The sequence below is a fragment of the Prionailurus bengalensis genome, chromosome B1, assembly GCF_016509475.1.
Source record: "Prionailurus bengalensis isolate Pbe53 chromosome B1, Fcat_Pben_1.1_paternal_pri, whole genome shotgun sequence".
Classification (NCBI taxonomy): domain Eukaryota; kingdom Metazoa; phylum Chordata; class Mammalia; order Carnivora; family Felidae; genus Prionailurus; species Prionailurus bengalensis.
This window is the reverse complement of record NC_057344.1, coordinates 85,732,318-85,750,439: the sequence shown is the minus strand read 5'-3', so window position 1 is coordinate 85,750,439 and position 18,122 is coordinate 85,732,318.

Here is an 18,122-nt window from a genome sequence, read left to right as displayed (position 1 = left end):
GTGCTTTCTTTACCCAGACTTTGTTTTGAATGGGGCTCTCGCTCACTTCTTTCTGACCTAATTGTGGCCTTAGGTCAGCTCCAGTTCTGGCCTCCAGTGCCTTAGCCTGGGCCATGCCACAATCCTTGAACTTATGGAGACAGTTTGATATTCAGCAAGTTTTCTTAGCTGTGAGAAGGGGGGGAAATGGAAGGAACTAAAGCTGTCTAGGAGAACCATTGCCAAAACTCCAGGGGGTCCACCAGTCTTTGGATTACTGTTTGAGGGCACTAGAGCCACCCTATCTATCTGAACTATGCTCTGTTCCCCTGTAGAGTGAAAGACTGAAAGATCTACTGGAAAGTCTCAGATCTGGAAAGGCTGCAAAAAGGAGTCAAGATTTCATCACTTAGTCCGACTTGAAAGCACACGCCCAACAGAACTGGCCAGCTGCCGGAAGACCTTTCTGCAAGTTCCTCTTTTCCCACATCTCATTTTCCCCTTTTTGATTAATCTCTTCCTTCTGCTTAGTATCCATTTATGTCCTCACAAAACCATTGACTAAAACTATAGGCCTAAGGAGATAGAAATCAAGGCATTTGAAAACTTTCTGTGGCTGGATCACAGTAAAAACCTTGACCAAAGTCTAGTCAGGCTCCTCTGAGCTCACTTCTGGACTAAGCCTCAAACTCGGTCTATAAAAACTGCAGACTCCCTCCTTCCCCACACCTGCCTGGCCTTCTAGGCATGCAAACACACACACACACACACACACACACACAGGAGCTTGCACACACACACACATGAAGAGACACACACTGGCATAGTATCTAACAGCTCAAGGCTACATCCCTAGGATGACTGTAGTCCCCTTGAAGATGCCTGCCTGCTTGAGAAAGTTCAGTGCTGCCAAAAGAATTCACCATTTGCTCCAGGCCAAACTGGTAATAGGCAGACAGCCCACTGAATTTCCTCACACAACAGTTACTTTCGACAACTTTCATTATAAATCCTCTCTCTACCCCTTTGAGACATAAATCTTCTACCACTGGGAACTGGTTTTTTTCAAGGACCTGAGAGCCGTCTGTTTGAAATGGAAACATTCAAGGAGGTAATGTCACTCTCTGCTGCAGTCTGGCGCACACCTTGCTCAGACTTATGCCTTTTGTCATTAACATAGGAGAAGTCGGTTTCTTCTCTGGATAAGCACCATTGAACGAACGCGGATGGCCTGGTCACATGGACCAACTCCCTTTACAACGCTCAGTGTCTTTCCCTTAACACCTCCTGCCTTCAAAAGATCTCCTGTCTTTCGTTTCAGCCAAGTTGAGTTCAGTTCATGCTGGACTTTGTTTTCTATTACAATTGTTATTATTGAATGAAGTCTGCCCTTACCCTTTTGACTGGAGCCTAGCTTTGTTTAGCCTAGACAGTCAGAGAGTTGTTCACCTTCAGCTTCTCCCAACCTCCACATGCTCTTGACTTGTTCTCAACCCTCCTTCGTTTTCACTTCTCTTTCACTGACTGCTGGAAGTGCAATGGTCAGACTCTCCTGACAAAGAACAACCGTGGTTCACAATGAAGCATGGTGGAGGATGTGTGGTAACCCCATGGCTAGCTTATAGTCATTAGCATATTATCTGATTGATGTCTTCCTGAATGATTGACTCAAATGTTAGGTAAGACTTAATAAAAATTCATTTTCTCTGGGCTCTTTTCTTTCTCCCTTCCTCAACCATTTCTGTTCTTCCTGCGTATGCTTTTTGCATCAGGGCATACCCAGAATATTATACTGGGGTTTTTAGATTATATTTGATGAAAGAAAATGCATTTTCCCAGCATAGCTTTTACTGAACCATAGCAAACCTGAGTTCTAACTGTCCCCTTCCCATGGCAGCTCAGGAGAACTGAAGGAAGGGTTCGAAGAAGGGTAGGAGGAACTTCCAGGGACACTGACTCTGGGTGGACGCTAATATTGTCAGTTGAGGCCAGAGGTGACTGGGTTTCTTGCTGAGTGCTTAGTGAGAACCAGTGTGGGTGAGGGATGACTTAACTCGATGTCTTGCCAGCCCTGGTGTGGCCCCTTATGGAAGGGACAGCCAGCGTTACCGCTAAGAAGCTGGAGGGTTTAGATGAATATGCAGCCAGCCATTTGTCGTTCAAGTTAATGACTGTGGATCTTCCAGACTTCCCTGTCCACGCTGACATGCCATATGTGGCTGTGGTTGTCAAGGATGAGCTACTAGAGAGGCATCTTTGCCAGCCGGACCAGTGGAACGGAGACCGAGGAGTGAAACACCAATGACAAAATCTAAACTTCCAGGTGGGACAAAATTCTTCATCCCAAAACCGATGTACCTATGTACCTCCAGGAAATACTGTAGGAGATTAAAAAAAAGGTATAAACACCCTGTAAATGTAATCTAGGCTGCAGGCACTGTGTTAAGCACTTTATAAACATTATCTCATTTAATCCTTTCAAGGTCCTCTCTGGGCTGGTTCCATTACTACCTCTATTTATAAAGAAAATGGAACTAGAGCAGTTAAGTGATTTGTTAAAGGTCAAACTTGTAACAAGTGGCTGAGCAAGGACTTGAACTCATGATATGATCTCTTCCTACCTCTCTGATTTTGTATCCTTGCCAGGTGGTCTCTTGATCACCCACTGGTGATCTGGTCTTCTGGCTCTTGCTAAAAAAAGCCAAGCACACTGTGCTTTGACACCTGAGCACACGCTGGTCACTCCACCTGGACTCTCCTTCCTTCAGGTGACACATGGGTTTCTCCCTCCTTCCATCCAGGTCTCAGTTCAAACAGCACCTCTTTGGGTTTTCTTTAACTCTCTTATCTACAAGTGGGATCTCCCACCCTTATCGATCTTTATTTAGAGATAAATAAATTCTGCCCTATTTTTCCTTTTAGCACTTATTTTTTTCAGCCTGGACTACTGCCCTGAACTCTAGGTTGTGATGACCAATTGCTAACTTGTCATATCTCCGCTTGGCTATCTATCAGTCTCCTCAAAGTCACTGGAGCCATATCCAAAAGTGAACTCTGATCCCCCTCCCACCTTCCCCCCAATCTGCTCTCCTCCTCATTTCAATGAATGGCAACTCTATTCTAATCCCTGAGGGCAAAACCTTGGAGTCACTTTTCAGGTCTTTCCTTTCCTCACACCTCCTGCCCAATCTGTCAGCAAATCCTGTTCTCTACCATTATCAAAGTAAGTCCCGGCTCCAACCACTTCTTACCACCTCCAGGCTGCTTCCCCGCCTAATCACCGTTGCTTCCCACCCAGATTAGTGCAATGGTCTCCTAATTGAGCTCCCTCCTTCTGCTCTAGGTCTGTTCAGTTTGTTGTCCACACAGCAGCCAAAGCGATCCTCTTAAAATGTTAGACTGCATCACGCCTCTGCTCAAGACCACCAATAGGTTCCTATCTCGCTCAGAGTAAGCGCCGGAGCCCTCACAATGGGCTAGCAGACCCTGTCCTATGCGCCCCATTACCTTCCTGACTCGTCTCCCAGGGAGCTGGAATAGAAAACTGCACTATTTACTGGAAGAGGGAATTATAGATCTGCTTGTTCATCTGTTTGTCATCTGTCTTTCTCCACCTGAATGTGAGCACCATGAATGCAGAGACTGGCACACAGTAGGTACAATCAATCTTGCTAGGATGAATGAACATTTAGGTGGACTCAGACTATCTGATTTCAAAGACCAGGTGCTTAACTCACTATACACCGCACCGTAAAATAGAGTTCAGGGCCCCGAGCTTCGGGGTACTCTCCGAGTCCCCTGACATTTCCCAGTCACTGTTTTCCACGACCCTGCAGTAATTTGACACTACATTTGCCTGCTTTTCTCTCTTAAGGGATTTTTTTTCACAATTTTGTGGTTTTCTTCTATGCTAATGGTTATCAAAACTAGTATTTCAAGCTCCACACACGAATTTTCAAACAGCTGCTGTGCTGAGGCCTGGTCCTTGAGAACAAAGTCAAAACACTCACGCCAGCTGTCAGCATAGATGGATACAGCCAATAAAGGTTGGTTCCCTGTCACTTCTCAGGACAAAGAAAAGGCACGCATCAGTTCAGTTTTCAGCTGGAGTGCAGACGGAGGAGGCGGGACCCAAGAGTGGGGTGGCTCTGTGGCCCAACTGAAGGGCTCCATTTTGCTTTATGGCTGCTCTGTAGCCTTTCCCTCATTTGCATCAACCTTCAGAACACAGAAGTAAAAATCTGTCTCTTGCCACCCCACTCCCAGTCAAGTGCTTCCACTTCCTTCCTATGCACTGTAAGAACAGGTGCTCTTCTGCTCTGGGAAGGATTCTCAGCTGAGGGAGCCACACATGCATGTTTTGTGCCTTCCTTTTTTTTTTTTTTTTAATTTTTTTAACGTTTTATTTATTTTTGAGGCAGAGAGACACAGAGCATGAACAGGGGAGGGGCAGAGAGAGAGGGAGACACAGAATCAGAAGCAGTCTCCAGGCTCTGAGCCATCAGCCCAGAGCCCGACGCGGGGCTCGAACTCACGGACCGCGAGATCGTGACCTGGCTGAAGTCGGACGCTTAACCGACTGAGCCACCCAGGCGCCCCTGCGCCTTCCTTTTTGAATGTTTCAGTGGAAGGAGACTTTCAGCTGCTCTCCTTGCTAGCTCTGTGATGCACATCACGTCCCTTTTTCCGCGTTTGGTAAAAATGGATTTCTCATCTGTAGAATGGGTACATTCTTTGCTGCGTCTAGTGTTGTGTGTTTCAAATGAGATGATGGGATGCAGTAATAGTTTGAAGATATTAGATGTATATGATTTCCATTTATAATAGAATATAAGTATTTTACAAGAAAATAGAAAAGTGGTTGATGTAAACTGGGGGTGGGGAAACAGGGAGAAGTCATAAAGGGGGACAAACTTTCAGCTATCAGATGAATAAGATCTGAGGATCTAATGTCAAGCACGGTAACTATAGTTGGTAACACTGTGATCATAAAGTTGAAATTTGCTGAGAGTAGAAAACTTAAAAGTTTTCACCAAAGAAAGAAAATGATAAGTATGTCGGTAAATGAACCTGGTAATTAACTGCAGGAGACGAATCCTATCACAATGTATACATATATCAAATCCCCGCTTTGTTTTTTTTAATTTATTTTTAATTGTTTTGAAGATTATTTATGTATTTATTTTATTTTGAGAGATAGAGCAAGCAGGGAAGGGGCAGAGAGAGAGGGAAAGAGAGAGAGAATCACAAGCAGGTTCCGCACTGTCGGCACAGAACCCGATGTGGGGCTCAAACTCAAGTACTGCCAGATCACGATCCTGAGTCAAAACCAAGAGTTGGTCACCTAACTGACTGAACCACCCAGGCCCCCCTCAAATCTCCACTTCACATCGTAAATACCTTGCAGTTTTATATATAAACTATACCTTAATAAAGCTGGAATTTTAAAAATAAGAAAATGCAATACTTGCAATCTATCAAACCCTTCTAGAGTAGGTAACTGGTCTTACCTCAGAAACACACATGTATGTGCCTCCTGGCGTAACCAGTTGCATTGATCTCCTCCACCTAACCCCTCCAAAGAGTATTTAGTAAAATTTGAGAATTTTTTCTCCAAAAGATTTCTAGCACCTTTACAGAGAAAAAGAGTAGATGGTTTTCCAACTTGAGGCCTGTTCTGAACTTTCTTTTTATAACTCAATAGTGCTTCCATTAATTTTTCAAGTTTTGTGGTTGTTTCTGGTAAGATGTAATAAAATATAACACAACCTTTCAAAAAGATTTAACTTAAAGAAAATAACGTGTATGTGTTTCCTAAGCCTGCTTTTATAACAAATTACCATCAACATGGTGGTTTAAAACATCACGCATTTATTCTCTTACAGTTCTGGTGGCCAGGAGTTCAAAATCAGTTTCTCTGGGCTAAAGTGAAGGTGTCAGAGGGCTGTGCTTTCTCTGGAGTTTCTAGGGAAGGAACTGTTTCCCGGGCTTTTCCAGTATCTGGTGGCTTCTGGCATCTCTTGGTTCCTGGACCCTTCGTCTCTCTGCAAAGCTTTCAGTTTAGTATCTTCAAATCTCCCTCTGTTTCTGTCACCCTCACACTAACTCCTTTCTCTCTGTTGCAAACCTCCCCTGATTCTTCTTAGAAGGACACTTGTGATCACATTTAGGGCCACCTGGATGATCCACGATACTCTCCCCATCACAAGATCCTTAATTTAACCCCATTGACAAAGACCCCTTTTCCTCATAAGATAATATTCAAAGACTCCAGGGATTATGACCTGGTTATCTTTGGGGTCTTTATTCAGCCCACCTTTGGAAGGGCACTATTAGTTTTAAAAAAAAAAAAGTTCATGGGGCACCTGAGTGGCTCAGTCGGTTAAGCGTCCGACTTCGGTTCAGGTCTTGATCTCACTGTTCATGAGTTTGAGCCCCACACTGGGCTCTGTGCTGACAGCTCAGGACCTAGAGCCTGTTTCAGATTCTGTGTCTCTCTCTCTCTGCCTCTCTCCTGCTCATGCTCTGTGTCTTTCTCTCTCCCTCTCAAAAATAAATAAGCATTAAAGAAATTTTTTTAAGTTCAAAAAATATTTTCCTAAATAATAATAGTAATAATAATAATAATAATACAGTGCATTCTATGTGCTGGACACTGTTTTAAGCATATTGGGAAGGGGTACGTGTGTATGTGTAATCATTTATTTCTCACTTTGAAGATTTTTGACTCAGATCTATTCAGGAAATGCAAGAGACCCTTTGGGCCACCTACATTGCCCACTTCATTTTTGTCTTGGTAAAATAATTTAGTTATTTCAGTAATAGGAATGAAAATTTATAGGGAAAAGGGAAGTGGAAGGATTGTCTACCCATTCGTGTTTCCAATAGGAGTACAATCATTTAAATTTGAAATGTGCTGTATATCTATCTTAAAGTATAATTTTTAGAAAGTTATAAGCCCCCAAAATGTTGTCAATGCAACTGCTTAACAATACATGAGTTAATTAGAGAAGTGATGATAAACTGTGTGGATAGCAAGGAAGCTGAACTTTTTGACTAAAAGAACAAAAAGAGCCACAGTAGAAAATATAACCATGTCAGAATAACACTGATGACAAGATGTGCCTCCTGAGAACAGCAGGAATCCCATCCCATCCTGTGGGGGTGCATGGGCATTAGGAACTTTGATATAGTAATAAGAATTGCCTAGCAACCAGTCTACTGAATCACAGTGTTTAGTAAACTGCAGAATATGATAATTTTTACTACAAATGCTGACTTTTATTAATTCTCAGAGACTTACTCTAACTAGCAAGTCTTGATAATAATGATGATGAAACTTACATTTTTGAGCCCTGACTATGTGGAAAAGTACTGAGCTAAATACTTCAGTTCATTAATTTCTTAATCTTGTATGGGTAGGAATTATGAATCTGAGACACAGTAAGTCAGGTAACTTAACTCCAAATTACATGGCTAAAAAGTAGTTGAGCTGGGTGAAGATCCCAGGCAGCCCTTAAGAATAAAAATCAAAAGCTACAGAATAGTTTGGGCCAATCTTCGAGAATCATTGTTTTAGACAGTTAGACCATTGCTTCTTTCAGGGTTCATATGCATAACTATAAGCACTTTTATGACCTCTACTGAAGTCACCTTGGAACTGCATTTTAATTACCGGGGTGCCTGAGTGGCCCATTTGGTTAAGTGTCCGACTCTTGATTTCGGCTCAGATCATGGCCTCACAGTTCGTTAGATTGAGCCCTGCATCCTGCTCTGGCCGACGGCTTGGAGCCTGCTTGGGATTCTCTCTCTCCTTCTCTTGTTGCCCCTCTCCTGGTTTCTCTCTCTCAAAATAAATAAATAAACATAAAAAAAATTGCATTATAATTACCATTTACCTATAGATTTCCTCCATGAAATTGTCAGCTCCTGGAGTTCAGAGAACTCATCGTATTCTTTTGTTTTCTATGGCCCTAGAGAAACGTCTAGCACATCTGAAAGGCTTAAAGTATGTTACTACTCTTCCTTTAACTGATTCACATGGTAGAGACAACCACCATATTTTACATCTCTGCTGATCTCCACATTTTATTTTAGTAAATATGTATCCACCACTAGCCATGTCAACCTCAGTCATGGAGTAGGGTGGCAATAAATTTATGGGTGATGCTCCCCTCCAGGAGTTTGCATCCACTGGGGGAGACAGGTGTTGAAGAGCCATTAATATGATACAAGACAAGATGCCATCCGAGCAGGCTGTAAAAATGCTACTTCTGAAGGAAGGTCAGGGAGGGACTTGTGGGCAAGCGTTCAAGGTTGAGAGCTGAAAGCTGAGGGGTGGTAAGTCAGGTGGAAGTGTGGGGTGGTGATGGGGAGGTCAGAGAGAGTGTCTGAGGTAGAGAGATGGTGTGTTGAAAGATGCAGAGATAAGAAGCATGAAGCACTTGAAGGCCTAAAATAACTTCATCAAGTTCTTGAGCCAATAGGACAAGAGGAAAATGCCACTGGGGGATTAAGCATGGGTCAGCTCTGAGAAGGCCCTGGTAGGAGTAGACTTTATCCCAAGGCACTGGGAAAACACTGGAAGGTTTTTGTTTTTGTAAAGTTTTTATTTATTTATTTTGAGAGAGACAGAAAGCATGAGTGGGGGAGGGGCAGAGAGCGAGGGAGAGAGAGAATCCCAAGCAGGCTCCACACTATCAGTGTGGAGCCTGACGTGGGGCTTGAACTCACAAACTGTGAGATCATGACCCAAGCTGAAATCAAGAGTCAGATGCTTAACTGACTGAGCCACCCAGGCACTCCCAACACTGGAGGGTTTTAAACAAGGTTAGTTGCTAGTTTAAAGGTTTAAACAAGGTTAGTTGTTAGTTGTTAGTTTAAACGAGGTTGCTAGAATTTATATCCAGAATGGTTTAATTAATTATGGTGCAGAGAATGGCTTGTAAGAAGTAAAACAGAAGGCAGGGAGACCAGTAAGAGGTTATTTCAGGGGTCCAGGTGACAGAGGATGGTGATGGCAGGGACAGAAAGAAGCTTCAGTAACAAATGTCTGGCCAACTGAAAACAGATCACTTAAGTTCCTAATTAAAGTATTACAAAAACACTCTCTCCAACTGCATCACTAATCTCATCCTTTGTGATCTTTGGGAGGGAAGAGTATGTGGTTTAGTACTGCTGTGATACTAAACTCCATCCTAAAGGTCAAGAGAGTAGTGTCACCTCCACAGTGAAGATGAATTGGGCCATGGTCTTTGGTCCACCGTGGTGGGGGAGCTGGGGATGACTGAGGGGGCAGAGGCTGGATGCTGTCGTTTTCAACCAGAGCTTGCATCCCAGTCACCTGTAGAGCCCAGGGCCCCATTCCACGTCTACTGACTCACATTCTCCAGAGGTGCTTTCAATACCCTTCAATTAAGAACTTTGTGTCTAGGGCCGGAAGAACTGAGGGCCTGAATAGGGCTTTTCAGAGAATAGTGATGTGGGAATTACTGAGGAGGTATAATTTCCAGGACTTGGCAACCAATTGGATGTGACACAAAGAGAAGAGAAAGGTTTCACAGACAAAGGTATCTGCGATTGTCCTTTAGGCCCCTTATGACCTGGGATTTTGTGATAAGGGGATAAAGTCACCCATGTGGATGCGGGTTGGATTTCAGCCCCCCCATGGGCCCCTCTGCCAGGTGCTCTGGTCCGTGCATCAGTCATATGCTGTGGTCCTGGTTCCCCACCTGGAAACTGGAGACCTAGGCCTTGTAGGGGTGGGCTGGTTAGCAAAGAGATGGGTGGGTTCAGTTTGGATCCTCTTGTGTTTGATATATGGTAGAATATCCATCCATCCATCCATCCATCCATAGCAGCTCCCAGGGGACATGGGGCTACTGCTTGTTCAAGACCAAGGGTGGAGCTGAGAGCTATTAGCATAGTGGCAAAGGCCAAAGGCAGGACATGGACTGGTGTAGTCAAAGGGATGATTACAGATAAAAAGCAGAGTTCCCTATTACTCAAGTGTAACTCCTGGCAGTCAAATTAAATTCATCAGGAATAAACAATCACTTACAGAGTAACCAACAATAGAACAGAATTCTCTCCCTAAAACTAAAAGGTTGTTTTCCTGAACCTTAATCTACAAAAAAGCAAAAAAAATTTCTATGTTTGGGTAACTTAAGGTCTTAGAGAGAAAGTAGGACAGAGAAGCCAGCCTTGTAGGAGCTTAGAAATATCACATTTTGTAAACTCAAACAATGGAGTGCCTACTAACTAAACAGACCATCAGTGGTGACATTAAACAGGGCCTAAGTTAAAGGGCACTGGGCAACTAATTGCCTACCGACTCTTGCTTGCTAGATGCTTTTCAGGATTTCTCCCCCATTTCACTGAGATGGTTATAAGTTCACTTTGCATCATTGCAAGTAATGTTTATTTTCATTTTAAGATATGTTTCCTTTTTTCCTGTGTCTAGTTTCTTGCTCAAAGTGTCCAGCCCTTTCTGATTTGGAACTGTTTTCTCCTGCTTCTTAGAATAACTCCGATGTTTGTGAAGGATGATTTGCATAGCTGAGTAGATTATTTCTCAAACTCAAAACAGAGCAGAGCATTGCAACCCATTGCCAGTTCCTCTTAGATGTTTCAGTTCTCCTGGCAGAGAACAGCTAATAATATAAAGCAACGCTCGCCGGACATTTCTATGCACTCAGTGTTTGACTCAGGGTTTTACACGTGTTGTGCTATTTACCCTTACAATAACATTGTGAAGGGTATTATTATTGCCCTTTTAGAAATGAGGAAACTAACCCACAGCCTAAAAAAAATGTGATCCAGGTCATCTCACTCATCAATAGTAGACATAGATTTGAATTCAGGTTCAGCTGGACTCTAAAGCCTTAAAAAATTTTTTTTATTATTATGGAAAAATACACATAACATAAATTTACCATGTCAGGCATTTTTAAGTATACAGTTTAATGGCATTATGTGCATTCACACTGTTGTGCAACCATCACTCCGATCCACCTCCAGAATCTTTGGTCTTCCTAAATTAAAAGTCTATACCCACTAGACAACAATTCTTCCCTGCTCCTACCTCCTGGAAACCACTGTTCCACTTTCTGTCTCTATGAATTTGATTATTCTGGTTACTTCATCTAAGTAGAGTCGTACAGCTTTTGTCTTTTTATACCTATCTTATTTCACTCAGCATAATCTTTTCAAGCTTTCCCTAGGTTGTGGCATGTGTCAGGATTTTCTTCCTTTTAATGGCTGAATAATAATCTACGGTGTGTATATACCAAATTTGCTGATGGACATTTGAGTTATTTATACCTTTTGGCTATTGTAAATAATGTTGCTGTGAACCATGTCTCTGCTTTCAATTTAAGGTCCTAAATCTTTTTTAGTTTTGACCTTTTTTAAAGTGTATTTATTTATTTAGAGAGCACGCCAGTTGGGGAAGGGCCGAGAAAGAGGGAGAGAGAGAATCTCAAGCAGGCTCTGAGCTGTCAGCACAGGCTCTGAGCTGTCAGCCCCTATGTGGGGCTCAAACCCACAACTGTGAGATCATGACCTGAGCTGAAACCAAGAGTCAGACGCTTAACCTACTGAGCCACCCAGGCACCCCAGGTCCTAAATCTGAAGCACTGCTCCACAAAGCAGCAAGATCACCGCTTGGAGACCAGAGTTAATGAGCATGCAGTTTCCTTTACATAATCCAGAGCAACACATCCCTAATTTCACAAGAAAGGAAAGGAAAGAGTACAGGACTTTGTTACCTTCCCAACGACTTCCCAGTAGAGACACGGATGCTGCTATTGTCAGTCTTATCATACCAGGAATTAGAGTCAGAAGTTACGAAATACAAGTCGCAGTTCTTCTTCTCTTTCATGGTAAAAACGGAAACAAACAACTCCCACATTTTTACCAGTATGGAAAATGCCTTTTTTTGTTTGTTTTTTAAGAAGAAAACTGCTCTTTGGTATAATGTACATGATGGCATCATCCAACCATACCCCATCCTGCCTTCCTGGTTCTCTCCTTGTGTACCCATGGGTGTTCTTGCTCATGCTGATATTTGCACAGATCTGTATCACTGGGAAGACACATTTCTCACTCTCCTTCAGTCATATTCTGTCTTGACAGAGCAGGAATGGTCTACTTCCTGGTAATTCCCTAGAAAAATGTAAAAACAAAACTCTCTATCCTGATTCTCCTTGGTAATCTCTCAGTGCCAAAGCTCTTCAACATCGCCTGTCGTTCTCTCTCCCTCTCTCCCAAGGCCCCCACCCCCTTCCTTCCTTCAGTGTCTCCTGATACCACTGGCTCAGGGTTCCTGGAAGATGCTGGACAGGAGTCACCAGTGTGTCAGGGATTCAAGAGACCTCAGGGTTTCAGGGGAAGGAACTGCCTGTACTTTGCTACTGCAACATCTCTCAAAGGTCCCAGGAAGGTCCCACTTTCCCTGCCTCACTGCCCCCCTTCCAGCACCCAGCTCCACACTTTTCTCACGGTCAGTCCTAGGAATGACTCAAAACCACGGGAATGTGCACCTGAATCCTTATGATTGGAGGAAAGGTATACAGAACTAAACGTGAGCATTAGCGTTTCCGGCTCCTCTCTGCCAGCAAGGAGGTAGCTGTCCCTTATGCAGAATGACAGGATCAAGAAAAGTAGAGTCCAAAATCTCAAACTGAACTGAGGGAGAACCAGGGAGGAAAGCTGGTAGACTAGCAAAAAAGCACATGAGGGAGATTTTATATCAGGAGTCAGAGTGCAAAGCCAGGAGATGGGGGAATCGTGTAGGGAAGGTCACATGATACAGGAACCTGAGCTGTGGTCCTGCCCTGTGATACCCAAGCTGTGGGCTAAAGGTCGGGGACAGAGCTCATAATAATCCTCCTCCAGTTCCGAAGGTCAGGCAGAAAAACATACCTGAAGGTCTCCCCTGTGGTAGCTTTTGAGCCTAAACTGCCGATGAAGAGAAAAACCATCTTAGAAGAGTGGGTATTTTGCATTCAGTCACTTTTTGTTCTTAAGGAGAATTTCTACTGTGGTCCAACTTCATGTATTTATGCATCAGGAAATCCACGTTTTTGGTATTACATCCATGCTCCTTCTGAATTTTTTAGGCCGCGAGGTGGAATACCTGGTTACGGGTTTCACAGAATAGGACATTGGAATTCATGGGAATATATATTAAATTTGAAATTGAATACAGTTTAAAGCAGGCACAACTGAGGCTTTGGCTGCCTGGCAGTCAGGCATTTGGAAGCTCTTGCCATCACCCTGCCTCCTCCCTCTCCAACCAAGCAAAGATCTTCTCTGGCTCTTCTCCACATAGTCCCGACACTGTTATTCAAGACACAGCATGATGCCAACTCTTCTAAGAAGGCAGCCTCTGCTTCCCCACTCCTTCCTCCACACTCCTGCATGACCATTGGTCTTTCCCACAGGAGCACACTCTCATGACTTGTCTTAGACCCATGACATGCCACACCTTGAGAGGGATCCTTTTACTTCTTGTATTCTTCAGGCATTTCAGGAGTGTTGTCCCTTGAGAAGACTTGAGCGAACCAGGCCCTTTGTATTGTGTGGTCCGTAGGTAGGTCCAGCCAAGGCCTGGGCCCTAGACTGGCGCTCAGAAATGACCTGCTGATTCAAGCATCAGGAAATAAGGATGAAGGGCCTTTCCTCTTTCATCATACCTCAGTGCCACGGTTTTGCAGAACCATTCAGAGGGGTGACACCGTGCTGGCTCAGCAGACCTTGTTTCCCACACGTTCAGTTAGCTCCTTTGGTGGCGATTTCCTAAACTTCATAACCAGAGGGGGACATTGGGCACAAGGAGAGGTTGGTGTATTAGGGTTTTACACAGAATCAGAGCTAACAGAGAGAGAAAGAGAAAGACGGAGAGAGAGAAAGAGGTGTGTGTGTGTGTGTGTGTGTGCGTGTGTGTGTGTTTACGCATGGAGAGAGAGAGGTTGATGTTAAGGAACAGGTTCACGTGATTATGGGGACTTGGTAATGCCAAAATCTCTAGAGTAGGCCGGCAGGTTGGAGAGTCAGGGAAATATAGCAGTTTTCAGTCTGCTAGCAGAATTCCTTCTTACTTGGGGGAAGTCAGTCTTTGTTCCATTAAGGCCTTCAACGGATCTGTTGAGGCCTGCCCACATAACAGAGGGTAATCTACTTTACTCAAAGTCCACAAATTTCAATTTAAAATTTTAATCTCAGCCAAAGACAGCCTCACAGAAACATCCAGAATCGTGTTTTATCACATATCTGGGCACCAGGGCCCAGCTAAGTTGACACATAAAATTACCGTCATTGTGCAGATGAGGCAAAGACATCTCCTTTCAAGTAGGGGAGTTTTTACCCCCTGCTGGACTGACTTACAAATAGAGGCTTTAGTGGACAGGACTCACTTTTAAGCCTTATGTCCTAGTGAGACTAGAAACCAAACAATTCTCTAAATGGGAAAAGGTCAAAAGGGAGAGGCGCCATGCGGATCCTGGCTGTAGGTTTTCACAGGGAAGCGAACAGATGGGAAACCTCCTGGTGAGCACATAAGGCACCTCTCTATGAGAGGCCACAGACAGCTGTTGTGTTGAGGGCATCTCAGAGACCCCAGTGCGCCCCCGGCCCCAGCTGGTGGTATTCCCCTGTGGATGCTGCTGCCCCCACGCCGCTCCTCACAGGCCCCCTTCCCTCTGGGCACCCGGCCGGAGCAGCAGACTTGGGCAGAGTGTCTTGCACCCTTAGAGCCCCAGCTGTCTTCCTGTGCTTTCCTCCTCCACCCCGAGCAGATCCTCTTTTCTCTTTCTCACTCAGACGACACTTGTGCCCTCCTTCAAGGTGCTGCTCAGTCGTCATCTCCACCCAGAGGTTTGCGCTGAAACGTCTGGCCCACATTTCTTTCTCCTCTGTGAAACCGTCCCTGTGCCTATTCACAGCAACATGCGCCTCACTTCGCCGGGGTTGTCCACCATCTGTGTGAATGTAGTAACAAAACACCACACACCGGGGGGCCTCAAACAACAGGCATGTACTTTCTCACAATTCTGAGGGCTAGAAGTCCAAGATCGGGGTGTCGTCAGGGATGGCTTCTGCTGTGGCTTCTCTCCTTGGCGGATAGGTGGCCAGCTTCTACCCGCATCTTCACATCATCTTCCCTCTGTAGGAGTCTGTCCAAATTCCCTCTTCTTATGAGAACGTTGGTCATACTGGATTAGGGTCCACCCGTATGGTTCCGTCTTAATGTTTATTTATTTTTGAGAGACAGAGAACAGAGAATGAGCAAGGGAGGGGCAGAGAGAGAGGGGGAGACACAGAATCCGAAGCAGGCTCCAGGCTCTGAGCTGTCAGCACAGACCCCGACGTGGGGCTCGAACCCATGAACCGTCAGATCGTGACCTGAGCCAAAGTCGGACGCTCAACGGACTGAGCCACCCAGGTGCTCCGTATGGTTCCATCTTAATCATCTCTGTGATCATGCATCTCTCAAGTCACCTACCCCCCAAACAAGGTCTCACTCTCAAGGTACTGGAGGTTAGTACTCAACATATGAATTTGGAGGGGCACGCAATTCAGCACATAACACTGCCCTTGGGCGAGCCGCTTAACATTGCAGATTCTTCACTTGCAAATTGGGGATAAGAAGAATGGCCATCCCACAGTGCTTTTGTGAAGCTGAAATGAGTTGATACGAGTAAAGCAGTTAGCATAGAGCCTGACAGATATTAATTATTCAATAAACGACAGTTACTTTAATAATATTTAATGATCATTATTATTTATTGAATATGTCTTATTTAATAATTTAAAAATATTTTTTAGGGTGTCTGGCTGGCTCACTGGGTAGAACGTGCCACTTTTGATCTCAGGGTTGTGAGTTCCAGCCCCACATTGGGTGTGGAGATTTCATAAAGAGAAAATCTTTGAAAAGATATTTAAAAAAACTTAACACTTAGAATTGTTCTTATTAAGATAAGAATTAAGAATGACAACACTGAGTTAAAATTGTGGGCTTTTGAGTTATGCAGACGTGGGTTCCTGTCTCCAGTAGGCTGCTTGATCAGGGCAAGTTATTTAATCTGCTTTTCTGTCTCTTGGTATTTTGATCTGTAAAGTGGGGATACAAAATAACTCACAGGAATGCCTGGATGGCTCAGTCAGTTAAGCGGCCGACTCCTGATTTTGGCTCAGGTCATGAATTCAGGTCCCGAATCAGGTTCTGTACTCACAACACAGAGGCTGCTTCAGATCCTCTGTCTCCCTCTTTCTGCCCCACCCTTGCTCTCTCTCAAAAATAAAGAAACGTTTAAAAAAATTTTTTTAAAGAAATTATTACCTCACAGAATTGTGTAAAGACCTGCTGAGCTAATATATAGGAAACATATTAATCATTACATAAATGGTAGCTCCAACAGTTAGATTAAAAGCTAACCCAGATGCTGAAAACACAGTCCTTAAAGAAGAGAGAAGCTACTTCTCCTTCACGAAACAGTGAGCCAGCCAGACTGAGAAGGAAGGAAGCCCTCAGCGCCTCAAGGTCAGCCGCAGTCCCTCCCCTTTATTCCCTGCCATTGTAGGTTGTTGCCCTCATTTGCACAGTTGATGCAGGATTGCTACAGAGTCCCTGTTGCAGCCAGTGGGTAGGAGCAAGAGAAAATCTCAGAAGAGTGGCTTTCCCTTAAGCAAGTGACACATATATAACTTCTCTCATCTTTGCTAAGAGCTTGATTACATGGCCATTCCTAACTCCCGGGAAGCTGTGAGATATAGTCTCTAGCCTGGCAGCCTGTGCTGAGCCGGAATTAGTCTGTTATCATGGAAGGAGGAGAGAACGGGTTTGGTTGGGGGTCGGGGGGTGTGTGGCAATAAAAGCAGTCTGCGACAGTGGCTTTTGTATCATTACTGTGTGGCTTAAAAACAAAACTGGCATGCCTTCATTATCTTCCCACCATAATTACACTGTATGGTCCTTGAAGGCAAGGATGTCGCCTACCTCGTCAGTTCCTCGCATTGCAGCTCAAGAGCCAAGCCAGAGATGCATTTTTCCTGGGTGTTTGAACAAATACTTGGATTTGGATGTATGTATCAAGCAACACAGCACTAACAGTTATACCTCAAAATCGAGTGTCCCTTAATTAAGAAAAAATATTTATTTATTTGAGAGAGAGAGAGAGAGAGAGAGAGCAAGCAGGGGAGGGGCAGAGAGAGAGCGAGACACAGAATCCAAAGTAGGCTCTAGGTTCTGAGGAGCTGACGCGGGGAACTGCAAAGCCTGACCTGGGGCTCAAATTCACCAACCTGACATCATAACCTGAGCCCAAGTTGGGTGCTTAACCCATAGAGCCACTCAGGCGTCCCAAGTATACCTTAATTCTTGAAAATGATATCTTCAAATTACGTTGTCTATAAAGTAAATAACATTTTTCTAGTTTATTTCCATTACAAACCCTTAGAGGTATTCCCGAGAGAAAAAAACTAATCTGATTAGCAAAGAAAAAGTAGGGGCTATGCAGCACTTTGGAAAAGGATGCGATGTGAGAACCATAAATTCTTTGATTGAAAACAAGCAAGAATTTAAAAACTGATATTTGATATAAAATATTTTTAAAATCATTCAGGAATAAAATTTAACCAGTGTCCTCCCCTGTCCCTTGCACAATTTTGGTATTTCCCTTAGGTTTATGTGTCTCTGACCACAATTTGTCAGTTTCTTTTTTTTTTTTAACTTGTCACCTTCTTGAATTATTTTTCTCTATTCCCCATCAACATGTTTCTGTAGTCACCAAGATTTTGCCACTCATCCTCTCCTTTTCTTATTCTGCACTTTTCAGGTGGTCCCATTCATTCCTTTTTTTTTTTAATTAATGTTTATTTTTGAGAGAGAGAGAAAAAGAGTGTGAGCGGGAGAGGGGCAGAGAGAGAGGGGGAGACACAGAATCCAAAGTACCTCCAGGTTCTGAGCTGTCAGCACCAAGCCTGATGTGGGGCTTGAACTTATGAGTTGTGAGATCATGACCTGAGCCAAAGTTGGACACTTAAATCACTGAGGCACGCAGACGCCCCTCCCATTTATTCTAATACATTTTTTTTTAAACACCCAGACTGATGTTTTGTATTGAATTCCAGCTTAGAATTTC